Here is a 20329-nt window from a genome sequence, read left to right on the forward strand (position 1 = left end):
TTTGCTTTTCTCAGAACGCCTCATGCAAAATTCATTTCCTTTGCCTGCAGGCTGTCTGAGGAGGGACTACATGGGAGATCTGCACTGTCATCTTTCCTGTCCAATGTGTATTTGAGACTGTCGGGTGAGAGGGAGGTACCTAGGATCCAGGTACTCTTTCTAGGGTGTTATCACAATTTTATCACTCCTCCCACCATCAGTGCATTAGTGCCTTGCCAAAAGTGTGGGGAAACTGCAGAAGGATGAAACCTGCTGATTCATCCAGTGCAACGGGATTAAATTGATGGCATGGTTGGTCATTGCAGCCAATTGTAAAACCCCTAAATCTTTCATAGTTTCATTATTTCTTACTGCTGTTTGCAAATCCGTGGTTATGTTGGATACCAGCTGCTCTCTGATCAAGGAGCAGAAGCTACCAAAAATGCTGCATTGCCTATGCCTGAAATATTACCTTTGACTGTGGAATTTCCTGCTAGGATCCTTCCTTTCATACTTCAGGACTGGATTGCCTCAAAGTAAACTACACTGGGTGCAATCCAAAATCCTACAAAACACAGCACCAGAAGAAGATCAGCTGCTGGTAGCAGCAATATATGCCCTTGGTGTTCCTTGCTGTGGAATGATTCCTAGCAGGAATATAAGAAATTGATTTTGGCTCTAAAGTGTTGGTTGTGAGTTCTTGTGTGTGGTTGTTGTTGTGGTTGTGAGGTGTCGGCCTGGGTTCTCATGTTCTGAGTGAACACACTGGGTATTTTTGGCCCAAGTCACCAAAGGTTGTCTCAGTGGAAATACCCTTGGAAAATCTCTCTTGACTTGAAGGACAGTAGTTTACCCACAGAGCATCCTCTGCTGACATGCCCCACCTTTGGAATGACCCACTCTCCTCTCCTCCTGACCCCCCCCCGCCACAGGAGTGGGATTTTGAGGGAGATTTTGGGATGATAGTCCTATGATACATGGCAGGAACAGCCAGAGGATTTACAGCCCTCCTCCTGTAAGTCTCATTAAACACAAATTTTGAAGATACCTGGCACACAGAAGATGCCTGGCCCGTGCCACTAAGGGAGCATCCTCGGGCAATGGGAGATGCAAAACCAGTTTCAGATTGCAATGCCACGAATTAAACAAAACAAAACAAAACAAAAAACAAAACAAAACAAGGTGAAGGAAATCCTTCTATAATCCTTCTATAGGGAGACAACACCATCACAGAGATGTTTTTTATTTCTGTTATTCCTTTGGACAAATAAAACCCTGCGAACTTATGAGAATCTGCACTTGTTATTTCATCACTTATGAGCAATGTAGCAATTCCAAACTCATGTTTATAAAACTGTTACATCCTTTCAACATCTGTTTCCAATATATGTGAGAGCTGGGCTTACCTTTGTTGTCTGCTGCAGTCTGGCAGTTTTATTTGGGATTAAAATCCCCTTTGGATGCAGAGTTCTGTTGATCTGCAATTTTGAACCAATCCAAAAATGCTCACCTGGAAATGAGAGATCCTTATGTTACATAAATGTCTTTCTGAACTTTTTAAAGTTCATTACACTGATGGGCTAGAATATTTAATTATTGTCCTTTCTATCACTTTTTTCTTCTGCTATTTTCCTCTATTACGATCGTAGACACAGAATCCATTGTATGATGGCTGAGTAAGATGGCTATCTTTCACACAACCCTATGAACCACCTAGTTTAACCCTAAGTCTGTCACTTCCTACAGGATTATTTCAAAATAAATAATAATATGTGGTAAAAATTAATGCAGGGTGGATGATTTGAGGTAAATTAAACAGGTCTGATCATGTTAAATTTTATACTACTGGAAGTTAAAGGATAGAAAGCAATTTTTTCTTCAAATACTGACAGTTTACATCCTACTAATAGTTATTATTTCCAGAAATGTTCAAAAAGTGCATTAATTTTGGCACTAGCTTTCCCTACCCCAGGGAAGTTTTTATATAACATATTCATAATGGTATATTCTTCCTTTCCTATCCTCACCCTTTCTTTTTTTTCCTTGCTAGCCACACTGTTACTGTGCTTGCCAGACTGACTGTGCTTATGATCTTTATGGGACAAATAAGGAGAAAGGAAATAGAGTTTGCTTCAACATGACTTGTGCCTGCCAGCACAAATATAGGCCTGAGATTGGAAAGACAATTTATTTCATTTTTTTAAAATCAAAGACTGCCAACATATGAACTGATGGAAGCTGCATGAGAAGCTCCAAAAAGGGGATGATCAGAGACAAAAGGAATAAGAGTGAATTTGATTTAAATTACTGTAAAACACTGACACAACTACTTTTGTAACCACCTGGGATGAGTTCTGACAGCTTTTCCTAGTTTTTATTCACTCGTTATTCAGACAAGACACCCACTAACCTCTCTCCCACGGTTTAATTTCTGACTAATATTTATGTACATTATCTCTATGTCACCTTGCTATGGATCACACAGATCTTACTCATTTAGCTTCAGGAGACAAGTATTTCACACTCCAAGACATGCAGAGCTGTTACAGCCTAAACAAGAAAAAGGATTAGAAACATCAGAACACTCATTACTGCTTCTCTGTGCAGCTTTATGCTCCCTTCCATAAAAGCCTTTCTTTTCAGATGCAGAACTGCTTTCATTATACCATTCTGACAAATAAGTATGTAGCCATATGATGGCAGCAATATGCTTAAATATGGGGATTCCAACATTTAATATGTTTTACTTGTCCAAAAAAGGAAGATACAACTCAAACCAGTGCTCTGGAGAGCAAGACACAGTAGTCAAACATCACATTCAGACTGAAGCTGTCACAGTTTTTGACTACAAAATAAAGTATTATAAATATTATAAATAAAATGTTTTTGCTGCTGAGTACAATTCTAATGAATCCAGTCATTTATTCCAAGGCCATTTCAACCTCTATATGCAGAAGAAGCATTTGACAAAGCAATTTGCCTTCGCACAGTACATGTACAGGATGACATGGAATTACCTATGCACTCATGACTCCACAATAAGCAAAGGATGATAAAAAAGTGCAACAGTAGCAAAATTAGATCTAGAAGGAAGATGCTGGAAATTTAAACTTTCACTGGTTGATCTAAACTTCTCCAAAATATATCTTTTAGCAGGTAATTAAATTGAATGAATGCTAAATATAAGCCAAAATGGAAAAGAGAATTCATAAAAGTGCCATGCCTGATAAATTATTCAAATTATTTCCCAGAGAATTCTTAAATTCTCAAAAAGGTGATGCGTATATCAGTGATATGTAAAAACTCCATGGACATACAATCATGCCTATAAATCTGGGATAAATAATTACAGCATTGACTAAGACCAACTTTTTTGTCATTTCCTGGGTTTTCTCATCTTGTGATCATTGACTTCCTTAGGAGATCATGCTTTCTAGCCTGTACAAGAAAGCTCTTTTAAGACTAAAAGTGCAGAAAATAAAGGAGGTAGGATCTGGAAGGATAAGGGGACACTAGAAATATATTCCCTTAAACCTCTGATAGTAATTTACACTAAGATTTTTCCCAAGGACAGCTCCATTGAAAATTTATTGAACACATATTTCTATCCAGTGAATTTGAACTCCTCCGAATCCAGGGGGAGAAATGTTTCATGGAAGAAAGGAAGAGGCATGCCTACAGCTTGGACAGTAAGAGAGTCTCTAGATAAATACAGATAAATTCAAACAAAACTTGAGCTCCCTCTGGACTTTAGTTCAGAATAAAGGTTAGAGCAAATCAGAAGTTGAGGGGTCAGTCCCCTCTAGTACCTGCTGTGTAACTCCGAATAGACCCAAAGGAGCACAACAGTGTTTGAACAACTTGAAGGAAATTGGGTTACACAGCTTTACACCTCTTCTTTCTTTGTTTATTTTAATTGCTCTCTCAGCCTTTTTTCCCCTAATCCTTTGCTAGTTTGTGCTGTAATTAAACAAAGAAGATTATTCAGAAACAAACAAAAACAAAAACAAAACAAAACCCCACAACAACAGCAACAACAACAACAACAACAAAAAACCCCCCAAAAACAACCCACATTTTCACTGACTGGATTTCTTTATAGTGGAAAGAAGCATTTTTTTCATTCAAAAGATTAAATACATTACAAAAGAGTTTAATATTTTATGAATGTCAAAGCACAATCTCTCATCAAGGGATCTAAATAATTTCTGGAATCAGCTCTGTGGTAGGAGATGTTATATGGAGATTAAGGAGTTTTTAAAAAAACAATAAATATCCATTTGGTTTGTGTATTTTTTTGAATTAAGAATACAAAATACAATTCTTTCTCTTTAACAGATGGTTTCTTACAGATCATTTTGAGGGTTCACCTGTCTTGTCTACTTTCATGGTCATGAAAAGAAATGTAATTCATACAGAAGTGGAGAACAGGAAAAATTTGTAGCTTAATAGAAATAATTAAAATCCAAAAAGATCCTGAAAACCACATCGTGCTAGCTCTTGGAAAACATGCTTTTCTGTATTTATCAGCAACTGAGCTCTGGTACCTACTGAATGCTAAAGATATCAAGTCATTGACCAACAAATTCCACCAAATGAAAAATACTAAGCTAATGTCATTTTCTTAAAAAATAGTAGCAACTTTCAAAGAATATAAATTGTCTTCAGTGAACCTTTCAAAATACAAGTATTTGTACAGATTTTAGAAATTAATGTTTACTGTCAATGTGAGTTTACATGCAAAGAGAAATCTGTTAAGACCAGTAAAAGTTCTTGTTCCTTTAACCTCTCCCACATTAATATTCTTTTCATATAAGAAAGGCAGGTAGGTCATACTTTTCATCTGCCATTCTTGCATTATTTACAGGTTCAATCCTGCAAGCTGCAGCTTCAAAGATCAGATCTTTCTGAATGACCTACACTTGTACAGAAGTCTTGCAAGAAATGTGGCCTTGGAGATTCATTGCTCAATTATCTCCAAACCTCATCTATCAGCTTCCTCACCACGTTTTCAGGTTAAAAAAAACCAAAGAAAACAAACTGTAATCTGCATTGAGGGAATTTCTTGTAATTTTCACAGTCCTGTTTTATTCATAACTCAGGGCTACCAGCATGAGCAGTGTCTGATCAACAAGTGCTTTATCAGAGAGCACTTTGAACCAAAGCTGAAGAAGGCAGGACTAAAGAACCTGCAGGGAAGCCAGGTGTCTGTAGTCTAGCCTGACTGCCAGTCAGCCTTGATCCACAAATAACACTCTCAGCTTCTCCAAATCTTCACCTTTGGCCATTAGAAATCACAGAAGTGACTCATGGACATTGTTGGCCTTTGGATCACATCTCAAATATACGGGAAATTTGTTTAAACAGGTGCCAGTAGTACCATGAGAACTGAAAAACACCTATATAACAAGGTATAGCAGTTTCACTGACATGTTACCAAATGTATAGTTCCACACTTAACTAACACTCAATGGGTGCTTCCACTATATTCAAATTTTCCCTGTGTGTTTTGACCTTTTCTCCTCAGAACATTGCTTCTAATTTTCGGCCATTTGCCATATGAGATGAAATCCACACACAGTTCATAGAAGACTCAAACAGGGTTTCTGCTGCTTCTGTTTTCATTTTATTTAGGTTTATTTTTCTAAACCACATGTTACCTTATACCTTGCCAATGTAACTGGTTTGGAAATAACGTATTAATTCAAACAATGTTTGTTTGGAGGAACTCTCTGATAGCTTTCAGCTGGCTAAACACACTTAGATAGCATCCTGTTGGTTTCTGAGACAGAAGTGAAAGGCTGATCTGCTTACTAAGCGACAGCTTTGATGCAATATCCTTACAATATATGAGTACTTACACGTCTATATTCCTGGTGGTAGCTTTTTCTCAGGAGTCCTTCAAGTGCCAAAGTTCATGCAGTTCATGTTTATATTCAATTAAAACCTCAACTAAAATATTTGCAGACAAATGCTGCATTATCAAGCTCCACGGAAGCCATTCAGACACATCTTCTACGCAGATAAGAGTGTGGGCTAAGTAGATAATTCCATGACAAATCACCTCTCCTGCTATTTATTTTGGTAGAAAGTAGTTGCTAAATTTGTTTTCATGCATCCAAAATGAAATGTAACTTGATAATGCTTCTACTGAAAACACAAAATGGGTTCAGAAAAGGAAACTGCAATTCAGATTTGTTTTAAAACATTTCACAAACTGCCTGATTATTTTGCTTTCCAGGGGAAACAAAAATCTAAATGTGCCATGTGCAAAACTGAATGAAATTCAATGTGTTTCTAGAATGAACTTGAAACACTAGTAGTTAAATATAATGATTCATAACCATGTTTTGATGGTGTTTTTCTCTTTTACTGCTCTCTGAAAGCCTTGTAGGAGCAATCAAGGAAAGCAATTACCAACAAATAATGTTAAATGCAGTATGAATAAAAGTATACTTCTTTTTAACATAAGAGTATTTCCCTTCCAATTGAAAAAAATAAAGCTATTTTACTAGTGTTGTGGCAACATATTTTATTATGTACTTTAATTAAGCCCAAAACCCCTGAAGTTTACTTAGAGAATGGTCCAACAATATAAAATATCTTTATTGTGGCACACCCATAGACACACATTAAATGTTTCCTTTTCTAGCTGTCTATGAGGATGGCATTGACTTGGAAGTGATTTGTAAGGGAAAGATATAGTAAATAAATGTTGTGAACTGTAGATAGATATAATCATTATTATTACAGCACCATGGTATTTATTGCTAAACAACTGATAATTCAGGTTGATCACAGCAGCACAATCAGGTGATCACTAATTAATCATAATTAATAATATCTGATTTCCATGCTGGTAAGACAAACCAAGTACAGAAAAACAGCAGCTGCCACTTGCCTATGTCACAAATGCCTTGCTCTATTTATTGGCTCTATTTATTGGAAGGGGAGCATCTTTTGTGGGATTGTGGGCAGGACATTTCCTTTTCTGTGAAGAGAAAGGCCTCTTTCAACTACCCAGCATTAAAAAACAACAACAGCAACAACCAAAAAACAACAAAAACAGGAAAGAGAAAAAAAAAAAGTAAATTTAAATATAGTAAAAATACAGAACATGAATACTTTGAAGATTCTCCAGTTTCAGTAGAGTTAAGATTATTACCCATTTCTGGAACTCATAAGTACTTTCCCACTAAGACCCCTGCCTTTGAATGTTATCTGGGGATGTCCATGGTATGACTATCATAATTTGATAATTCTCTTCCTTTCAAATCCCTGATAAGAAGCCATGACTGCCACTGCCAGTCTGTCACAAGCAGACATTGTCTACACATCACTCATGGGGGTTTTCTTCTCTCATTTCATATTTGCTGCACAAAAGAATCATAACTGGCAGTGTTGATGTAAGTCTTAACATTTGTTTCAAAAGAATGTACTTAATGAATGTGGGTTTTTTTTTAAAAAAGGTGAATTTTGACTTCAGTCAAACCTCAGGATATTTGTTGGAGTAAAGCCAAAACCAACCCACCCTAAACAAAATGGAATCCCTGAGAATGAATCCCTTCCCAAAGCTAAGAACAGGTTTGGTCCTGTGCTCCTGAAGCTGGGTAGATTCTATCAGTACCACATAATTACTCTCATGGCTTCTTACAATGCCTGCTAGAACAAAGCAGTAGACCTGAAATGTGTCAGTGTGCTTCAGAATGACAGCCATCTCCTGAAGAAAGGGTGTTTTCTGTCAGCAGGCCCCGTACCAGAGCATAAACTTTCCTGGTTCCTTGGGATACACCTGCACTGTCATGTGTGCACAATTTCAATCTTAAAACGTAGTTTCTGCAACAGCTTTATTGTCTATGTGTAAATGCATGTTCAGACTCAGCTTCAGCATATACCACCATGCTCTCTGGCAGGGAAACTCTGTGCTGGAGAAGGAAAACGAACAGAGGATTGGGATCTGATTTATGATTCAGCCCTATTGTTACAGAAGGCAATGGGCATGGCTGAATTAATTTGTCCTGGCTCCAGTCCTCCAAAAACCGTATCAGCTTGCCATGTCCTTCCACCATGACTCAATAGCAACATAATCTCAGTGTTCTATTAAAAATCTGTTAGGCATGAAACACACTTGTGCCTCCTGAGGGAGTCTTTAAGGGATTACGTAGCTCTTACATGAAGCGGGTTAGTGAATTACAATATAGAAGAGAATTACATGAGCCTAGGAGAAAAATAAAAATTCTGGATATATTTAAAGGAAGAAAAAGTTTTCCTCTAACCACCAAACAAAGAAGGCCACAGAGGGAATATGATTCTGATCTGGATGCAACAGGAGAATACAATACAAGATTAAAAAGTGAAGAATTTAATATTTGTTCATACGGATCCCCAACATCAACCAGCCCTGCAGGGACACACATGCCTGTTCCATGGAAAGCAGGGTGGATATAACCTATATGATGTAATTTTTGAGCCCCTGCAATTCACTGGCAGGACCACAAGTGAAACAGGTAAGTTAGGCCATATCCCCCAGGATGCACTCCAGGTGTGGGACCACAGGGCATGGAAGCCTAACAAGAAGGTGGATTTTGGAAACCCCATTGCCACAGCTGTGGATCCCACACAGGCTTCAGCTGCAGACCATCACTGCAGGTCCTGTAGAGCAAACCCTGTTGACTGCACAGGTGTAACACAGATGTTTGCAGTGGTGAGCACAGGTCTGTCACAAAAGGTGCAGCACATATGGAAAAACTGGGAGATCCAAAATTCTGCTGTGAAAATTTGCTAAGTGTTGGAGCCCAGGATGAGTAAACATAAGCTATGGGGACAGTCTGTGCACAGCTCCGGGGGCTGCACCTTTCAGGCCTTTCATATCTCTGTGAAACACAAAAATATGGACATACTAGAAGGACAAATTACAAAAGAATAGGTATCATACTATAGAAAACAGGTACTTAAACAATTATCTGGTGAAAATTCTTATCCTACATACATTTCCTAATTTCCTTGGCATGACCAAAAATTAATTCCCCATAAACCTAGTTAGAATACTGTGGTAAATTGAAAACAATCAGAAAGTAAACCTGAGTGAATAGAAAATGTACATCACCTGGGACATCACATCTTACTTTATAAACAGGTGTACAAGCTATGTAGAGGAACATTACTAATGATGAATTTTAAAAAGTACAGGCACTTTTATGAGAGTGAACTGCGTTTATCCCTGCACTGTCTATGGAATGTGAAGAGTTAGGTGGTGGAAGCCCTAGAGCCTGTGGGGTCAGTCTTGCCCCTAGACACACATGCAGGTGTCATTTATTCACTACAGTGCTCGCCAACACTTGCTGACTTCAGAAAGTATGTGCACAACACTGTGGGCAAGACTGAACAGCCACTTTGCAGACTGAAGTTTGTTCACAGAAATGCAAACACTTTTTGCAATCTGATTCTAATTAACAATAGAGTCATTCATTCATTCTCTAACAAATGAGCAGAAATCCCCTTCCTTTAGCAAGACACAGACATTTGATAGGAACTGAATATTTGAGGTGATTATGTGTTACAAGATCTGATTCTCTTGTATTTAAGACTCAAGTCCTGTTTCCCTCTCAGCTATAGGCAACAAAACCACTATGCTGGATTATTTGCTTAGGGGTATTGGAAGAAGAAAGCTTCCACAGACAGCTGCAAAGAAAGCAGTGTTTTGACACAATGAAGAGAACTTCAGGGTTGTCCTAACACTTAGCTCAACATCCACAGAACAGAAAAGTACCTGTTGAGTGTCAGCAGGAGCAGCTAGCACAGTCCTTTTTTATGGTCTGAGATCTCTCTGACATGAAACTTCCCACTGATTCCATTGATCCCAACTAATAAAATCAGATCTGTGAGGAAGCATCCCTCAAGATGCTGGTAATACTCAGTTGCTAGTAAGCAGTTGATGCAGTTATCAAGCTATTGCCACTTCAAAACAAAAAACAAAAAACAAAAAACAAAACAAAACAAACAAACAAACAAAAAAACCCAAAAAAACCCCACAAAAAAACCCCCAAATCCTGTAGACCATTAAGCAAGTATTTTAATTACAAAAGAAAAAGGTTTGCTGCACTAGAAACTAAGATTCTTGCCACAAGAACCTACTGTTGGCTTGTGTTCAGTTTTGTTGTCCACCAGAACTCCCAAGTCTTTCCTAGCATAAGAGCTTTCCTAGCTTCTCCAAGACTCCTGTTTAAATCATGAAATCTTCAAGTTTGGAAATACATTTTTGCTTTCTTCACTCATGCAAACAATATACTGGTGTGATATTCCATTACAAGATGCTAATAAATAATGTTATTTCTAATGTACATCATGTACTAAAATTTGGATCAATGGATTAAGGTCAGAATTCTCCTGAGATATTTTGCAAGCATTCATCTAATTTTTTTAACATGTGGACACATTTCTTAATGCAGATTTTCAAAAATACAGATGTTTCCACCACCTTAAAGGTTTAAATTTTTTTGCACTCTTCGGTTGCATCTTTTGTGCAACCGAAAAATGCAAGTTTTGTCTATATGCATAAATTGTTTCACAAACATCTTGCAAATAAACTGAGATTGTAACATTTCAGGCCATGCCAGGTGTTCAATACATTCTCATAAATTCCTTGATTGCCCAGAGTAATGCTGTGTGATTAATACTGCCCACGGCAGAGGGTTTGGAAAAGAATAATCTTAAAGGTCCCTTCCAACCCAAACCATTCTGTGATTTTGTGATCTTAATGGGTACCAAAACACAAAACATTGGGACCCAACTTTGTGGTGCCATGAATACATCTGCAGTGTTCCTAACAGGAATACTCCTTTGCTCATTGGGTCATTGTGAAATGAAAATGTTGGTTCATGAAAACCACCAACAGTAGTCACCATCACAGTTTGCCTCCTGAAATATCTCCCCAGAAAGCTAACAATGCATTTTTGAATTGCTTGTTTTGGTAAAAATAATTGCCAAGCATTCCAAGTACCAATGGCAGATCAGAAGTACAGTTTATTTCTAACGTTACAATGGTGTTTTTTGAGGATTAGATGCAAGAATCTTAGTTTATAGCATAACAAATATTTTACTTTTTCTTTTGTAATTAAAATACTAGCTAAAGGGTTAACAGGGTTTTATGTTGGATAGGGTTTTTTTGAAGTGGCAATATCTTAATAGCTGCATCAACAGAAGATTTTTCCCTCTGAAAACAGTAAGGGTTTATACCTTCTAACCTGTTTAGCAATTTCCAGGATTGCCCAATGAGCTTTTTTTAGAGAGGAATCATTAGGGATGTCTTTTTCACACATTTTCCCTGCGTGACACTGTAATTTGTGAGTATGAAAAGTCTCCAATGCTACTTGTAATTCCTTCTTTGGTAGAAGGTTTGTCTGATACACTTGCAGATTAGCAAACAGTTACCTAGTTCAATAAGAAAATCTAGTCAAACTATCTTTTTATGGTTTTAATTAGATTTTTGCATAGCAGATGAATTACTTGGAAGTTCGTTAAATAGAAAAACAAGCTGTAGTATATGAATGAACAATCAGGATCAGAACAGTAATCACCTATTTCCTTGATAATTATTACTAGGATGTTATTCTCCCAAAAAGGACCATGTGGTTAATCATTCTTCCTAAAATTTAGCATGAAGAGATGGCAACAATATGCCTTTATTCAGGAAAGAGGAGTGGAACAGGAATATGTGTTCCTTTTAGTGCTGTAATTTCAAGCTCGATCTTTGACTATATGTAGACATGGATGCGACATTCCTGGTGGTGCAGTGGCCCAGCACTGCTGGATTACTGCTGGAGAAAGGAATGGTCAGTCCCCTCTGACTGCCAGTGGAAGGAATGCCATTCCTGCCTAAGAGCTGTCCAACAGTGAGGGCTGCAGCCACTGCTGCTGACAAAGTCCAGGCCTCACAAAGAGGTGCACACTTTATACAACGAGAACTAATTGAGGATTTTTCTTCTTGCAGAACCTTTCTGGCTGTTTGCCCGCGTCTGTCTCAAACATAACAAATGCATAGGTGGTTATAAATAACTCCAGGATTGCGTTCAGACACTCAGTCTGAAGATTTTTAGGTCTTACCGCAAGCTATTTTTAATAGTGGATATTAAGACACCCATAAGGAATTACATCCTGATATGCTGAACTGTCTGAGGCAGTACCTGGCTCCAGCAAGTTTGGTCAGAGAGGACTCCAGGACTGAATAATGTGGCATTGCATCTGGTTCAACTGCTGCACCAGAGTCGTGCTTTGCACGGCAGGACACACAATGCCAAGCAGCTTTTCCAAAATAATAGTATTTGCCCTTTTTTGGGGCTACAGCTTGTCCCCTGAGTAACAGGAATGGTTGCTCATGCAAGTTCTCTGGAAAATTTTTACACTTTTTAGCTGTTGGATGACTTACCTGTCATTTCTAAGATACTAGAAATTGTGAGATTCACCTCTGGATTTCCATAGCTTGGAGGAAACTGTGCCAGTTCCTCCCTAAGAGAAGTTCAAGATGAACTGCATGACTTCCTAGATTACCTAATGTCCATTTCAAGCCATTACTATTGATACATCAAACTCATTATTATAAATTTTCTCAGTAATTTTTGCAAAATAATAATAAACAATTAAAATTCTTATGATAAAGCTCTATCTTTCAAGCACAGGTACTCTGAGTAGAGGTACTAAATGTAAGGAAGTGGCATGATTTAACTCTCTCATTTCTTGAGTTAGTCTCCATAAAACTGTGTCGATGGGATAAATCCAGTAGTGCTGCAAAGCCTGTTTTTTTTTCCTTTTCAAGTATGTAATAAAAATTAAAATAAATGCAGAAAAAAAAACACAGCAAAAACTTAGAAAGAGGACCAAAGCTTTAGGAAAACTTTTGGCCCATCAAATTTGTCTGCTACTGGACATTAACCCACAACATATGTTTAACTTTGTCTATTTCGGCAGCATTGTGGAGAAGACACTGATGATGTCATAAATAAAGCTGTGCTTCAGTGCAATCCACAGAAGCCTGGAATTCAGAAGCTTCAAGTGTAAAAATAGAATTGCTTTCAAGTGGCAATACTTTTGTCCTTCAAAACTATTTCTTCTGGGTAAAGATCAGAGTGCTTACCCTCGGTGTTGAGAGAATTTATGGACCTTGTTTGTCCACTCTTTCACATGCCCACAAAATATGTGTACATTAGCTGCCAGTTGAAGGATCCAGCCCTAGTTCTTGTTGGTGAGGTTTGGCTGATTTTAAGTGCCCCAAGTATGTTCATAATGGCTTTAAAAAGAACTGCTTGGACATTTCCCTCACAGCTAAACCATTCTCCCAGCACTTGTGCAGTTTTCTATGATAAACTAGGTGACTTCTTTGCGCAATATTGTTTACTCTAGAATTTCTGTGAACTCAAATATTTATTTATTTTGACATTAAACAAGGGAAGCTAAAATGCTTCCCTTACTTGAAGTAAGAGCACCATTCATAAATTGCTCTTGCAGATGTAAGCAAAAGCTGATTGAAAAACAATTGTGCTTGTGAATCGAAAATCTGTCTTAAACCTTTTACCATGATTTCATAAAGATGTCTCCAGTGTAGCACTGCTGCTTATACAAATGCACTTAACATATAGATCAATTAAACCAGGAAAAAAGGTAGCTGAAAAATAGATCACCGATTACAAATCCTAAAGTATTTCCACAAGATTTAAAAAAAAGCAGGATCCAATATTTAGAATAAAAACACTCAACTCAGAAAAAAGCCAACTAGTACAGTGTTTATTTAGATGCACAAAAGCTGTGATAATTAGAGAAGGTTAGTTAGGCAGGTATTATTAATTGACTGCAAGGACAGGACTGCATGACTCAAGATGGCCGGTACAGTACAATATGTTACCAGAATGATTCTTGGTGAAGCTGCAGAAACCTTGGTGTTTCTGCCAGTAAACAGATTCTATAAACAGAAAAAAAAAATGAAACCATTTTAGAATATGGCCTCTGGGTTCTGCTACTGTCATCTAAGAGAAGAAATATAATAGGTAGAGGAGAGAAGTTACTCTACTGTGGTTTTTGTTTTATAGCAGGAGTTTTAACTGTCTTTTAGTAAATTTCCTTGAAAGGAAATGACAAGGATTTCTATACTATGTTTTTTCCTATATAAAACCCTAAAAGGCAAACAAGTATAGTATGCCTTGACTGTGGGTTTTTTAGTGGGTAGAAAAGGGTGGCAAAATTTTTCGAAGCTGGATTGTGGTCTAGCAACAAATACACTTTTTGCTTTATAGCCAATTGTGAGGACTGAAGGAGGTTGGTACTTCAATAGGGTAAAAATCAGAGATTTAAGTTTGAAACAGACTAAATTATCGTACACATGATGTCTACTTTGACAGTTAACACAGCATTTTCTTCTGCCCTTTCAAACTGATTGGACCTTGCTCCTAATGGTGACCACAAGAATGGGAGACAATGTTGGCTCTTGTTGTGGAAATGGTAGTTTGGCAACAAGATGAGCTTGGTCCATTCCTCCCTGCTGATCACCAAACAATGGCTCATAAAGACTTTACATTCCCTAAGCCTTGGGTGTATTTGAAAAAAAAATAGTGGTTACCTTTCATATTAAGAATCTCTGTGCCAACGCCCCATTGTCTCCATCTGCTTCAGGCTAAGAAGAGTAAATACTTCATTTTGTTGTGTGCTATCACCAACTTTCCTCAGTAAGGAAGTCAGCCCTGTAGGTTAATGATGGCATTTAATAGTGGTAAATCAATCCATATCTACTTTATAAATCATGCTTGTTCAGCAGTTTTGCTTATTTCTCTACTAGGATTTTTAAAAAGCCTCCAGTCCAACAGCATTACAAACATTGTTTCCTTTGGAAGACCCACAAATATGACTGGCTTCATACCACAAAAAAATGCTCAAATGAAGGGGGGTATCACTCACCTATTTATAACCACCCAGTGTTACCATGTAAGGCTGAATGAATTAAAAAAAAAAGTTCCAGAACTGACAGGAATCTCTATAAACTTTGCTCTCTAGGAGACAAAACAATAACATTCAGCCCAAATTAAGATGTTTTTTGGTCTTAGATTGGTTCAAACTATTTTGGGTGCAATTATACTGGACCTTCTGTTTTTCGGTATTATGAAAGGTCTTTTTCATATTTCATAAAGCTCTAGAGAAAAACATAGTTGAAAGCAGAGTACAGCTAAAAAATATAAACAATCAACCTTTTGTTATTTACTACATGCAACCTTAAGCCAAAATACAAGCCTCCCATACAGCTTCTCCTTCCTGATTCCTTTGAGAAGTTGTAATCAGTGTATAGTTTGCAACGTGTTTCCTCCTCTTGCTTTTTTCTCTGCTTGCTCAATTAGTGCTTTTTAAATTGTCTGCTTCATGGAATGAGTCTGAGAAAAATGGATTTTCTTGTTTCCTTTTTGCTTCTTTGCCCTTCAGTTTCCCAAAACATGGTGGCTGTTGAGAATCAATACTGCTCTGGAAAAAAAGGCCAACAATTCATACTGATAGTCTGACCAAACTGGGGTATTCAACGAAATGCAGTGCTGGTCACTAAGAAAATTCTGGCTATTTCCTTAGGGTGCGCTATTCCTAAAATATAAGGGGTATTTTCCAGGGAGATTTTCAAAGTGAGTTATGGGTGCCTTGAGACAGTAATGAAATGAAGTAAAAATCAAAGTAGATTCACCAAGAGCAGCTTATTTCAAGGACTACAGTGTGGCAACTCAGTAGAGATGATGGGAAGACGATTATCAAAACAAAACCACATCAGATCCCTGGGAAACCAAAAATACACATATTTTGAAAATTATAACCTTAAAAAAACCCAACAAACAAATAAACAAAGAACCCCAAGCAGAGTTAGAGGCCTGTGTTACAACGATCTAAATTGTGTGGAAGAGATGTTGAAATGGGTTTTTGGACAAGCTAAACATAATCATACACAAAAACCCCTTAATATTTGAATTCTTTTTTGGAACAGTTCTAGTATACTAGGAGCACTTTCCTCTCGTGCTGCTGATGTAAAAATTAAGGATAGAAGATACAAAATTAATACAGCTACTTCAGCAGAAAATCAAAAGTGTTTTTATTTTTCTCACCTACCAAATTCTGGCATGGAAAAAAAGTAAAAGAAATCTGATAATGGCCATTAAATAACTCAGGAATATTAATAATAATAGATTGCAACAAAGAACACATTTGCTTCTACTAAATTTCAAAATGGAGAAAATGAACTAGAGGAGTCTACATTCTGAGGGGACATTTTTCTTTAGACAAGAAGTGTAAAGTTATGTGTACTAAATACTAATTCTCACAGCCCAAAAGACATAGCTGTGCTTTAAAGACACAGTGAAATTGTAATTATCTAATCTGGCTTGGTAAGAGCTATTTTTTGTTGGCTTTTTGCCCAGAACACATATATTCCTTTTGCAAGAACAGTATAGCAAATTCTAAAACAGAAGAAGAACATGCTACAGAGACGCAATACAAGAACACACTGATGATAAACGTAACATACTTAAGGATTACTGAAGGCAGTAATCCAAATTTACACTAATCTGTAAAAAGAGAATAATATCTTGATAGTAAAAAGAAGTGAAATCTTCAGTTTATTGACAAAACAGGAGCAGTCACTCCAGGCCTCAGAGCAGGTTTGAACATCATCCTGTAAAGAACCTCCTGAAGTTCTGAGAGTCTGAACGTTCACTTTTAGCATTACAGAAACCAACCAACCAATTACTGACTAAAACTTTATAAAACCCACTGAATGTACCAACATTAGTATAGAAGACTGAGAAGGTTTGTTTAGGGAGATTTTTTTTCCCCTTTACATCCAAGAAGAAATTCTATCATCTGACTGACTTATATAACGGTCTTTAGCTGGGATAATACTGCAGTAGAAAATTAACTAATGCAGAAAACAAACCCTTAATTGCTGTTTTTGTCTGCTGAGTATGAACGTTTCAGAGACTTCCATCAAACTGTTAAATTTTATAGTGCTCAAGGCACACAGGCACAGGTTTGGGTTTTTTCCATGGTATATCTTAGAAGAAGACTGCTAAAGGTGTATGCTATTTACTGCCCCAAAAAATCATGTTCTATAGCTACCTTTGGGAACACTACAGTCAGGTATAATGGGACACAAAACCTACACCATAAGATCTCTTTTTAATAATACTTTGGTGAGGCCCTGGCAGAGGTTGCCCAGAGAAGCTGTGGCTGCTCCATCCCTGGAAATGTCCAAGGCCAGGTTGGACAGGGCTTGGAGCAGTCTGGGGGAGTGGAAAGGGGACCCTGCCCAGGGCAGGGGTGGAACTGGATGAGCTTTAAGGTCCTTTGCAAGCCAAAACAGTCTGTAATTCTGTGATCTTATGTTTCTTCACGTAGTATGGAACAGGAAAACTGCAGCAAGGTGCAGTGGCATAAGGTTACATCTTTTTCATTCTATGACTTTTAATGTACAGTTCATTAAGTTTCTATCTAGTAGAAACTGACACTGTTTTGTTCACAAAAGAGGTTTGGTACTGAAACTAACACGTTGTTTTCCCAGTTCATCACAATGTGTCATTCACAGCTCAGCTGTTTGCCCTTACTTTGGCATCTTTATGCCATGTCCTCTCAGAGAACGTCACAAAGGCTTATCTCGTCCTGCCCAGCCCAGGGCTGATGTGATCCTCACTGTCCTGATTCATTTCCATACTTCTAAGTACAAAAAAAGACAAGGAGCCAATGCAGAAGGGCCACAAAGGCGATGAGTGTGGAGCAGGTCTCTGATGAGGAGAGACTGTGAGAGCCAGGGCTGTTTATTCTGGGGAAGAGAGGACTGAGAGGAGACCTCATTAATGCCTATAAATATCTCAAAGCAGTGCCAAGGGGATGGACCAGACTCTTTCCAGTGGTACCCATTGACTGTATGAGGAGCAAAACCCATAAACCATGAGAAGTTTCATTTCAACATGAAGAACTTCTTCCCATTGAGGATGGCAGAGCACTGGAACAGCGGCCCAGGAAGGGTGTGGATTCTCCTTCTCTGGAGACTTTCCAAACCCACCTCTGCGCCACCTGCTCTGGGTGACCCTGTCCTGGCAGGGAGGTCGGCCTGGATCATCTCCAGAGGTCCCTTCCAACCCTCAGATCCTGCGATTCTGGGATGACACTGAAGGGACGCCGCTGGTGCTCTGCCACGCACGGAGCCTACGCTCGGGCTGGGTGGGCAAACGCGCACCGGGAACCGAAAGGCAAGGGGCAGAGGCTCCCTCGAGGGCCGGGGCTGCTCCGACACCGGCGCCGGGGGTGATGCTGGGGGTGATGCTAGCCGTGATCCCAGCCGTGATCCAGCCGTGATCCCGCCGCTGCCCGGCACGGCCCCTGAGCGGCGGGGGCGGCCCCGAGCCCGGCCGGGATAAGCAGCAGCGCCCGGCGCTGAGGGGGCTGTTCCCCACTTTAGGAGCTCCCTAAACACAGCCAGAGCAGTTTAGGAAGTTTACAGAATAAACGCTGTTTATTCTTCAAAGGGCAGGCGGCGCGGCTTTCCACAAACCACGCTCAGGTGGGAACAGCTTGCATCTTTTATAAAGCACAACACACATGGACCCGCCTATCTAATCCACGCTCTCCGCCTACCTAATGCATATTTATCCGGTGATGTAATCTTACGCAATGCCCCAAACACAAGGTTGTTTCCTTCATTAAGCAACACGTATTGTAGAAGTTATCTGACGCCATCAGTTGCATTTGAACGAGGCGAGACAGCCCAGCCTGGGGACAGACACTTCAGCTCGGCGGCATCAAGGTGACCCCGGCCGCGGGGACGGGGGGGGCGGCCGGATCCACATCCGGGTGAGGCCGCGCCGGCGGGGAGCGGGGACGGGCCGGGGCAGGCCGGCCGGGACTGGCGCTGCTCCCGGCTGGATCACAGCCCTGCCAGCCCCGGGTCACAGCCCTGCCCGCGCCGGGTCACAGCCCTGCCAGCCCCGGGTCGCAGCCCTGCCAGCCCCGGGTCGCAGCCCTGCCAGCCCCGGGTCGCAGCCCTGCCCGCGCCGGGTCACAGCCCTGCCAGCCCCGGGTCGCAGCCCTGCCAGGCCCGGGTCGCAGCCCTGCCAGCCCCGGGTCGCAGCCCTGCCAGCCCCGGGTCGCAGCCCTGCCAGCCCCGGGTCGCAGCCCTGCCAGCCCCGGGTCGCAGCCCTGCCCGCCCCGGGTCGCAGCCCTGCCCGCCCCGGTCACAGCCAGGGGCTGCGCTGGCCGAGCGGGCGGCAGAGCCCGGCCGATCCCCCTCAGAGATGGGCTCCTCGGGGTCCGGCTCTACCTGCCGCCATTCATCTGCCTCCACCTGCTTGCTCCACCTGCTTGCAGCTTCACCTGTTTCTTCCTGCCTCCACCTGCTTCCACCTGGCTTCACTTGCCCTCACCTGTCTCCTCCTGCCAACACCTGCCCTCTCCTGCCTTTTCCTGCCTCCTCCCTCCCTCATCTGCGCCCTCACCTGCCTGACCCGTCCGAGCCCTCCCTGCGCCGCAGCACTGGGGTCGTGTGTAGCGCTGGTGATGTCTTTAATGATGTCCTTAATGACCCTTAAGGGTCGCTACAAAAGGGGATTTTATAATTAGTTCAGAGGAGCAGCAGGGGTCTACCTTCTTTTCCTGCACTTTCCTTCTCCGCACCAGAAAATTGGTGACTCTGTCAAAGGGAGAAAACTTGGAGTAGTTCTCTAGCCCAGAGGTTTGAAAATCCTGGCTATGAGTTCTTTGCTCTTCTGCTTCCAAGGCCAAACTGTACGTGGCCAAGTTTTCAACATCGTCCAGAATCTTTTAGTTGTGAAATATCCTGTATGGTTTTTTAGAGGTGCGTGGGCGCATAGTATCTGTTACTATAACAGAGTTAGGTGTTGAAGTATTGCTGAAAATCTCTCAGAATCTTCAGACAGCTAAACCACATTCTATAAATCTGGTCTTTAAACATTTTAGGAGTTTTGAGACTTCTGATCTGTGTAATAGGGTTGATTGTGTCCTCTTGATACCTCAGCGCCTGAGCCCACCCTTCAGCTCTGGGATATTGTCACGATGAACTCTGCCTGCAGCTTTGATTCTTGGATACTCTAGTTTATCTCATAAGCAAATTTTCTTTTCTACCTTAGCAGTTCTTTTTGCCTATCAATTGCACACCGTGAACCCATCTTTTGCCACCTTACTGCAGCATTTTAAGAGAACTTTGGGTAGTTTTTGTCACAATGCTTGAAGATCTGTTTCAGTAGACCTGCTTAATAGTTTTTGTTCTTAGCACTTCCTGGCTGCTTGCCTTTCTGTTCTTTAGATTTTGCTCTTCCACATACATTTT

The 20329-nt window shown here is 40.1% G+C and overlaps 1 protein-coding gene and 1 long non-coding RNA gene across 8 annotated transcripts in view; one reads left to right on the top strand and one right to left on the bottom strand.

Annotated features, from left to right (window-relative positions):
* Positions 1-13646: 13646 nt before the first annotated feature.
* On the bottom strand, positions 13647-19354 carry LOC134549614 (uncharacterized). Of its 2 annotated transcripts, none has more exons than XR_010080147.1 (3): positions 18622-18755; positions 14585-14705; positions 13647-13930 (listed from the first exon to the last, which is right to left on the bottom strand). It is a non-coding gene; the product is annotated as an uncharacterized LOC134549614 (long non-coding RNA). The 2 variants fall into 2 exon arrangements; XR_010080146.1 differs by lacking the exon at positions 18622-18755 and adding an exon at positions 19304-19354 and having other exon boundaries at positions 13650-13930.
* The window catches only part of CCDC91 (coiled-coil domain containing 91), a 116393-nt gene continuing 114714 nt past the window's right edge, over positions 18651-20329 (top strand). For 5 of the 6 annotated variants that reach the window (XM_063395368.1, XM_063395373.1, XM_063395371.1 and 2 more), the window contains exon 1: positions 18651-18790. The gene's annotated coding sequence lies outside the window, so the exon portion shown is untranslated. The remainder of the gene's footprint in view (positions 18791-20329) is intronic. The other variant, XM_063395369.1, reaches the window with a different exon arrangement.

The sequence above is a fragment of the Prinia subflava genome, chromosome 4 (genome assembly GCF_021018805.1).
Source record: "Prinia subflava isolate CZ2003 ecotype Zambia chromosome 4, Cam_Psub_1.2, whole genome shotgun sequence".
Classification (NCBI taxonomy): domain Eukaryota; kingdom Metazoa; phylum Chordata; class Aves; order Passeriformes; family Cisticolidae; genus Prinia; species Prinia subflava.